Here is a 9,908-nt window from a genome sequence, read left to right as displayed (position 1 = left end):
ACATTGGGAACCATTAATCTAGATGGAGGCGATGGAGATCGTATGATCATACAATCCCAGCCTGGTTTGGGTGGGAAGGGACCTCACAGCCCATCTAGTTCCAACCCCCTGCCACGGGCAGGGACACCCTCCACTAGCCCAGGTTGCCCAAAGCCCCATCCAACCTGGCCTTGAACACTGCCAGGGAGCCAGGGGCAGCCACAGCTTCTCTGGGCACCCTGTGCCAGGGCCTCAGCACCCTCACAGGGAAGGATTTCTGCCTCACATCCCATCTCCATCTCCCCTCCTGCAGCTTCAGGCCATTCCCCTGTCCTGTCATTACAGGCCCTATTAAAAAGTCTGTCTGCATCTTTCTTCTAAGTGCCCTTTAAGTATTGAAAGGATGGCCGTGGTGGATAGGTAGCAGTGACACGAAGGATATCATGATGTGCTGAAGTAGTTATATTGGGATAAACATCCTATTTCAGGCCACTTACACGCAAATATGACTGTGTGTCTAATTTAGGTGGATGCTCCTGAGCATCCCTGAGCACGAGCAGAGGGAAGGAACTGTGCTCAGGGGTGCGTGATTCACCTGCCGGAGCCACAGAAAGGGGTTATGTGCACTCACTGGTTGGGTTTGAAACGTGTGGAGGGTTTTCCTGACCCTAGAAATCAGAGCTCCCCAGTGAGGGGGCTTGGCCGCTCCCCCTGACGCTGTTCTGCACCTCCTCGTGCTTCCCATATTTCCAGGGCTTTGGCACTCTGACTGCTTTTCATTAAACAACCGGCCCGCTTCAGAGACCAACATTTTATGACAAACGAATACAGTCTGAAACAAAATGTGGCTTTTAACTACCTCATGTTTTCAGTAATGTTTTTATTTGAACCATTCCTGGCATTCCTTTCCTGTGTTTTTCTGCACTGAACATTGATTTTCATATGATGCTGGGAAGACGTTCGGAGTAGCTTTACCCTGTCCATGAGAATTCCCTCCAACATCTGCAGCAGCAGGATGGGCTGAGGACATGGCTTTATCACTTGCCCCTGCCTCGAGACCAGGCCAAGGAGGGCTGGGGACAGAGTGCCAATGTGTTTTTGCAAAAAAGAAATATATCCTAAGAGGAAGTTATTACTCAGGATTGTTCAGGAAAATGGACTTTGATCACAAGGCAACAAAAAGATGCTTGGGTGTAATTCTATGCGGCTACAGTGAATCAGGGTAGATAATAATTTGCACTGGTAATTCATTTTCAGAAGCAACACGGCGCTAATGAATACATAGAAAGCGTCTGCTTTCTGTAGAGTGGGCAGAAGGAGGCTTTTTGGAAGGGTATTTTAAAGGTAGAAGTATCATGGGATGGGAAAAAAGTATAAAAATAAGCACTTGAGCAAAGCCAGCACAAAGAGGTCTACACACACAGCCTATTCACGTCTCTGTTTTTAATGGGATTTAATTGATTTCTGGCAAATGCATTGCTTTCATGAAGAAACACATGGTATTTCTCACCTTTCATTAGCTGGAAAAGAATGACAGGTTCAAACCTGGTACCACCTTAAAACCAAATAAACCTCCCTCCACCAACGCATTTCACATTGTTTTGCTACCCAAACCGCTCCCCCCGCCACCCCCGGCATGGGGCTTCAGCCTTCCATTAGCCAAATCCTGCTGGAGCGAGCACAGCATTACGTGAAGCTTCAGCAGCCGGCCAGGATGCTGCTGCAAAACAGCTGTTCTTCCTCACCGAATTCAGAAACTTCCCTGTGTTTCTGTTAACTGTTTTCATCGTGCAAAGTTACACCAGAGAAAACATCGAGCTTACAGAGTCATAGAATCATTTGGGTTGGAAAAGACCCTTAATATCATCAAGTCCAACCATTAACCCAGCACTGCCAAGCCCACCACTAAACCATGTCCCTAGGCACCACATCCACACGTCTTTTGGATACCTCCAGGGATGGGGACACCACCACTTCCCTGGGCAGCCTGTTCCAGTGACTGACAACCCTTTTGGTGAAGACATTTTTCCTAACATCCAATCTAAACTTCCCCTGGCACAACTTGAGGCCGTTTCCTCTTGTCCTATCGCTTGTTACCTGGGAGAAGAGACCGACCCCCACCTGGCTACACCCTTCTTTCAGGGAGTTGCAGAGATCGATCAGGTCTCCACTCAGCCTCCTGTTCTCCAGGCTAAACACCCCCCGTTCCCTCAGCTGCTCCTCAAAAGATTTGTGCTCCAGACCCTTCACACATGGTCCAAAAAAGGATCACCAAGGACCACCTCCTGGTCAAGGACCACCTCCTGGTCTTACACAGCAGAGTCACAGGCACACTGCAGAGACTCGAAGGGTGCAATATTCTGCAGATGCTCCTAGGGTTGCAATAGAGCAAAAGCTGCATCACTTGAAATGTCCTCATTCCTCCCGGGGGCTGACTGTGGCATCCCTGGGGCCTGCATCCCTCCCCGCTGGCTCCCGGCTCTCTGGTGGGACGGGGACCGAGCAGGGTGCACACCCTGGGGACAACGCTGCCAGCCCCTGGGGAGGGATGGGGACATTTTAAGCAATGCAAGTTTTGCTCTAGTGCAATGCCAGGAGCATCTGTGTCTGTGAGAGCACAGCAAAAGCCGGTAAATAACCTTTGCTTTACCTCTGGGAGGAAGGAAGGAAGGAAGGAAGGAAGGAAGGAAGGAAGGAAGGAAGGAAGGAAGGAAGGAAGGAAGGAAGGAAGGAAGGAAGGAAGGAAGGAAGGAAGGAAGGAAGGAAAGATAATCCCCCCTTCCCTGGGCATGGAGCTGCTTGCTGGGGGAAGGAAACACATTCTGGCCATCCCTTCCCACCCAGGCCGAGGGCTGTGGCGATGCCAGGGCAGCCCCGATACCCTGTGGAGCCGGTGCAGAAGCAGTAGCACAAGGGGTTGGCCTGCCCGCTGGGCTTTTGCCTGCCCAGGACAACGCTGGCTGCTCCTCAGCAATTTTGGAGATACGGTAAAATGTTGTGGTTTGCTTTTGGAGCTCCCTGTGAGCAAGTCTGCTTCAGAGAGACCTTTTTTTTTCAGTGATGTTAAGCTAGAGCAGTGCATTAAATCCTGTTTTGAGATCAGATCCAGGCAGGGAGAGCTGAGCAGCTGCAGGTCACCTGCTGGGAATTGCACTTGTCTCAGGAAGGCTGAGGAACACCATTGTGAAACCCCAGGGTTTGATAATGGGGGGAGGCAGGGAGGCTGTGGTGTAGCATAGCCACTATTTTCATCACCCTTCCTAATACAAACCTTCACAGGTCTCCCCTAAATTCATAGCCCCATGGAAAACCTTGGGACTGCATGGTGGGCTTCCATCCATGTTCCTCAATGGCTTATCACCAGCATTAATAGCCCGTTAACTAATTAACCTCTGTCGTCTTGTTTTTTCAGGTGTAAACTCAACGATGAGGTGGTACGGAGATGGTGCAGGAGTAGGGAGGGCAGCCCATGCAGGAGGCAGGGCTGTAGGGCCAGCGACCCTGCGGTGAGCCTCCCGGGGTTGCCAGCTGCCCATCAGATGCGGTACAGGACTAAGGTTTGTGTACCATAAATAAATAAACGAGCAAATATTCTCGCTAGCCCGTGCTTAGGGAAAATAAACAAACGGCAATCTTCTCCCAGCTGAGAATGAACATTATGGGCGGTATGTTAATAATTCACCTCCAGCTCTTGCCAGCTCCTCTAGGTACTCAGTGCCGCCCGGGCGTGTTCCCGCTGGCACCGGTGGAGCCTGGTGGGGTGAGCCCATTGCAGGCACCAGCTTCATCTATACCAACCTGGGAACAATTCCCCTTAAAGACAATTACATGTGCTTCCACGTGCAGGGACTCCAGGATGTTTGCTGCTAGCAAGTTATTTTAACCTTCCTTGGCGTGAATGCTGTCATTTCCTTTCCTGCTGGGTTTTCCAGCCTTTGGCCCATAGACTATTGTTTGCCCAAGCCACCCAGGTGTGCCGAGACCCCCCAACACCGCACCGGAGCAGCTGCCGGGGCTGACACCCCGAAGCCACGCTCAGCCTGGCAGCAGGACTGCGCTGGGATCAGAATCTCAACTAATTTCTCATTTTAGTGAGAAAAAGCAGAGGACATTTCCATTTTGCAAAATGCATCCGCGTCCCTTGTGCATAACCCCGTCCTCCTGCCCGCCTGGACGCACGTGCTGGTTGCACCAGGGCTGTGCTCTGCAGCGTAACAAGCTCATTAGGAAACTTCTCATTAATTACAGCAGGTTCTGGATCAGAGTTGGTTTGATATCTGCAAACGTGACCCAGATGGAGATGCCAAGGTGCGGCGCGTGCCCAGGCTGGGGACCTCCCCACCACAGCCCTACCTGTGGGCACAGCGATGGGGGGCCAAGAGCCAGCTCTGCTTTGATACTCCATTCAACCATGAAACATTTTTTTTTCCTTAAAAATAAAAAAAAAATTAAAAAAAAGAAAAAAAGAAAGAGAAGATCTCAGATAAGAACACAAATGTTTTTCTTCCCCCAGCTCCAAGCGAAGAACTGTTTTATAAATCATTTCAGATAAACAGAGACAATCAAATCTTTGTTTTCAATTCACGCTGGAGATACTGTGCAGGCACTGATAGCCTGGGATTGCTTCACTCCGCACCAATAAATCTGCCATTTGCAATACAGGGTCTGCCAAGAAAATCCCCCTAGGCTTGGTCTGGTTTCAGGAGAGGATATATGAACAAGACTGTATAAATATTGCAGTTTTAGGCCAGTTCCCTCTCTCACAGCTTTTGCTAACCCAAGCAAGTTTCCTCTTGGCGATGTGCACATCAGATACAAGTGCTGGTTGGTGTTTGCACCGGGCTCATGCAACTTGATTTTTCGATTTTTTTTTTTTCTGCTGGTAATTAAATAATTGTTTTTTAGGCACTGGTGGGAGAAGGGGAGCCGAGAAGTTGGCATGGCTTTAATACACAGAACAAGCCTAATACCACTATTTTGCCCAACCTGCCCTGAATTCAGCGGTAGCAGGCAGCAGGAACGAGCTGTGGTGGGTGCCCAGGGTTAGTGCTGGTGTCGGGGTGTTTGCTGGGGTCGGGGCTGCCCAGGGCAGCAGGGGATGCGGGGGCAGTTGCATGGTCCCTGCTGCCACGGGGCATCCCAAAGCGCTGCCGCCATGGCTTCGATGCTGCAGGGTGTACCTGGGGATGGGGAAACGGTGTCCTCAGAAGACTCCAGCAATATGCTGGTGCTCCAGGAGGACGGTAGAAAAGGCTTTTTCTTCTCGGGGTAAAGCATTCCTGGCAAAATCAGAGCCCTGCAAGCGCCGGCGTTAAGTCAAAACCTGTGAACTGTGCCCTACGAGCCAGGCTGGTGGGCTATTTTTATTGAAACATTAGAAAGTAAGGGTATTCTAGGACATTTCATGTATTTTTTTACCCTCTTTTGCGCGTAAGGGCTGAACCACGCAAAGCAATGTTGGTGCTGGGCAGGGCAGCCTCTGGCTTGTGCCGTTCCTGCCTCGGCCCCTGATGCCAAGCAGCATCACCACTTATGTGGCATTTGAATAGACATTTTTGTTTGCTTAGAAGTGGTTTCATATTTTACATGAACATACAACAGTGTGTGTGATTTGGGGGGGGTTTTTTTGGGGGGGGAAGCTGGGAAAATTCTGGCTTTCCACTTGATAACAAGATTTGTCTCAGTGTAGGGAATACAGTGATCTGGGGATAAAGCAAAACCACTTAAATACAAATCAAAACCACTTAAATACAAAGATAAATGTATACTTTGACACATATTGTATAAATGTATACTCTGTATGATATATGGTCAAGACACCTATGTATACGTACATAGGCCAGTGGAAGTCAAGGTACGTCTGTGCCACGTGTAGGAGCAGGAATAAGTTATTCTCATCCTAGACAGGGATTTGGCAGTTTTGCTTGTAAAGGATGCAGCACTGGTGATGCCGGGTTCCCACCACTGTGCTCTCCCACCAGGAGTCCAGTTTTACCCTATTTATGGACTGTCGACACTCAGGATTGAAGGATCACTATGTCCAGAGTTGGTAGTCTAATAACACATTTTATGGTTCAGGAAAAAGCGTATTTTCTAGGATTCAGGAGTGATTTTAGGGCAAATCCTACTGTGTAGGTTATGACCAAAAGAGGCAGCTATTAGCAAGCCTTGTGATGGGGACAGCTGGCTTGCCCCTCAAAAAAAATGCACTCAGTGGAGCAATCTGCAGGAGCTGGTATCATGCAGTGGCTCATATAAATCAGTGCAATAATGAGGCTGGTAACGAACATCACGTGCAGCCCCTGGGCTTTTCGGGGTAATTACTTGCAGCGCGGTACTGTATTCAAAAGGCAGAGTTGTGCTTGTAAAGAGCTCTCCGCATGGGTGCTGGGTTTCTCTGTATGGGTAAACCTTCCCTTGGTAATGGGACACGGGTCCTGGAGGCAGCACCAGCCACACGTGGGATGGGGACGCTACCCAGAACAGCTCTGGGACAGCCTCAGCTGGGAGTTTTGTGTCCCGCCGTGCTGGGGGCACCCAAACCACACCGACGTGATGCAGCAATGGCCAGGGACTGCAAATAATGACCCCAGAGCCGTTTCTTTACATGCTCATCCTGCAGCGCAGGTGTTGGATCACATCTCGCATGGGGGGGGTTAAATTGCTGTTAATTGCTTTGGCAGTAGGAAGAAATGGCTGCAGCGTGGGCTGCCTTTCCTGGCCCATGGGGTCCGAAATGCCTGAGGTGTTTGAGGGTGGTGGTAAGAGCAAACACCCTCCATCCATCCCTGCACTGTCCATCCTGGGGATGAGACCGCCCTGGGCACGGAGTGCCCGAAAGTTGTACAAACACGTTGACGGTCCGTATCTGGGCCGGGGAGCGTGTTCATGCTCCAGGTTTGGCCAGAGGAGCAGAGCATCCTCCTTTACATCCACGTAGAAGCCAGCAGGAAACCTGGCCTCAGCGGCTTCCTGGACAACGTGAGTGGGCTTCTGTGACAGGAGCACTGCCTGCGCCCGCAGACGGGTCTCACTGCTGGTGGTGGTTGGTTTTTTTCATGGGAACAAAACAACATTTTTTTTTCCCTTCAGTTTAGGGAAATGAGCCATTCTTGCTGCAGCCACCTGGGGAAAGCCACCCCAAGCAAACACCATCCCTGGGAAACTGCCCCGCAGATGCTGGACTGGGGCTCCCCAGCACCCTCTGCCTTTTACAGGGGCTCCCAGGGCTCCTCACCACCCCGGTTTTGGGCAGGAATTAGGTCTGTGCAGCACGGGGCTTTGCTAAGCAGCCCCAGGGGAATGTATACCCAGGCGGATCACAAAGAAAGCCAAGTCAAAGCTAGCTGAGACATTTCCCTTTGTGGCTCAGCCCCCATCACACCCCATATACGGAGGCAAAGCTCACGGGATGAAGTGCAGAGCGGTGCAATAAATCCTGCGTCCGTCAGGGCTCTGCCGCTCTCCCCGCCTTCGCTCACCTCCCCCCACCGGTCCTGATTTACGCCGCGGGGGAAGAGAAGCGAAGGCGAGCACGCACCTTCACTCCCAGCCGCTTGGGAAGGGGGAGATCTGTGGCAAAGGCATCTGGGCAAAAAGAGTTGGGGTGGGATGGAGATGGGAGCTCAGCAGAGCCAGACCTGGGAAAATCCAGGTCCATCCCCGTTTCCTCTGCAGAACGTGCTGATACACCCGTGCCAACGTGTCGTTCATCCTACGTCCAGCTGCTCTCCCCCGGGTGACAGAGGTGAGCTGAACAGTCTTGAAACAAATCTGGTTGCTGGTGCAAGGTAGCAAAAATTAATTTTTACCCTGCAAGACCCTCTTTTGCTTATTCTTGCAGATTATGCCCCTGGCCCTCCCTGAGACCCCTGCCCAAAAACATCACTGAGGTTGGACAGTCCTTGCGTGATGTGGGGGCAAACACAGATGTGAATCAGAGGGCTCAGACCCACTCCCATAAATAGGGCTCCCTAACACATACAGTGGGTGCAGCAGCACCCGGGCTCATAAACCAGCAGCATCCCGACCCACGTGCATGCAGCCCCCTGGAAAGGCAGGGGCTCGAGTCAGTGAGCTCCCAAAATGCCTAAAACAGGTGGGGACGAGAGGGGTGTAGGTCTCTCTCCTCCTTCAGGCTTTTATTTTTGCTGTATTTCTACATCTTTCTCTCTGCTGATTGTGTTGGGCTGGTAAAGTCTTCTAGGATTGAGAGGGTAATATATTAATTTATCATTAATTAAAGCCTTCAGTTTTTAGTGTCCCTTTGGACAGACTGGCAGCTCTAAACTGCAGTGCCCAGGGGATGCAGAGAGCTGGCCGTGCTCTGTGTTGAAGGATGTCTGAAAAATTGAGCAAAAAAAGTGCTCAAGGCCCAATTTCTGATTTTGGTTAGGGATATCCCATATGGAGGAAAAAAAAAAAAAGCTGGAAAACAATGTTGGAAAGAGGAGTTCTTCCTCCTGGGTTGCTGGCAGGAGCAGAGAAGTAGGGCTGCATCCCCCAGGAGCACCCAGCGAGGCTGGACAAACCCTGCAGCGCTGCCCCGAGATGAAAACCAAAGCTGCGTTTGCTGTTACAGAGAGGCGTGGGATTAGGGAAATGTACAATGTGCCATTATGTGCAATTTCCTTTTTAAGTTTCCTTTCTTAATAATTATTCCTATTATGTAGGTGGACAGTCTCTTAATATAGATAAAGACCTTTGCAGCTGCTCCATCGTCGGCCTTGTGTTTAATATGCACTTTATAATTAGCCTGGAAGGGAAGACCCATGGTTGCAGTCAGCCCCTGTTCTCTCAGATCATTTTTAATCTGAGCCGGGCTCAGCTGGGAAGGGCTGATAAGCACTTCTGTACATGACAAACAGGGCTTTAATCTTGTCTTTCCATTTCTAGTGCGCTCATTACACAAATTTGTCTCCAAACGACCCCAGCACATTAAAAATTACCCATCCTGGATGCTGTATCCTTTCTTTTTAACTTGCTTAAAACCCTCAGTTTGACCCTGGGGTTCACAGAACGGAGGGAGGCGATCTCAGGTGGCTGCACGGCAAAGGTCACCAATTCCCTCCCACAACCTGGCAAACCCTTTGCTTTTTAATTGATTTTCTTTGCCGGCAGCCAAGCCTCGAGAAGAGCCTTTGCTGGGTGAGGACCGTTGTGGTCCCCATCGGATTCAGGAGGGATGCTGCACACGGGGTTTCCTGGGAGCAGGAATAACGGCGTCCGACGGCTGGAGTTGGGAGCCGGGCACGCTCCGGTTACCGGTGACACACGTCTTCAGTCATGGGGGGCAGTTGGGACCCTGGGTCAATTCTCCAGCTTTTTTTGGCCAAACCAGACCAAACCCAATTTACTGGGCAAGGTTTTTCACTCTTCACCTGGAAGAGGTCACATGAGGCGATCGCAACTTTCGTCCCTCCTGTCTCTCAATAATGACATTAGCAAACCCCTTTCGTGTTTATCTGGGTGAGATAAAGCTGCCTCTGACCAACAAATTCTAAACACATTTCTTTCTTTTTTCAAAAAATGCATTCTTGGTATTTCTACACATCTTCATCCCATGGATAGAGAAGTGGATGGCTCTCAGGGGTGCTCTTGCCTAGTTCTGCTCAGGTCCCCTTTGGTGGGGAGGAGCGCTCACAGACCCCCACCCCCCCAAAAAAAAGATTTCAATTTGAATAGAGGTGAGCCAACTCCTGATGGGGGTCAGGTGAAAGGCCACCCCAAGAAGATGACATGGTGGGACCTCCCGTGGTGCCAGTGGCTTCATGCCCAGCCACGGCGACGCCGACCACACTACCCCAGACGTCTCTCCTGACTGCAGCCGGGACAAAGAGACAATAAAGGACATAACAGTTAATCAGCCCTTAATTAATTATAATAGGATAAGGAGTCTGAAAGGATACGGAAACAGATCTGAACTTTCT

Source organism: Grus americana, chromosome 6 (genome assembly GCF_028858705.1).
Source record: "Grus americana isolate bGruAme1 chromosome 6, bGruAme1.mat, whole genome shotgun sequence".
NCBI lineage: Eukaryota > Metazoa > Chordata > Aves > Gruiformes > Gruidae > Grus > Grus americana.
This window is presented reverse-complemented; position numbering follows the sequence as displayed.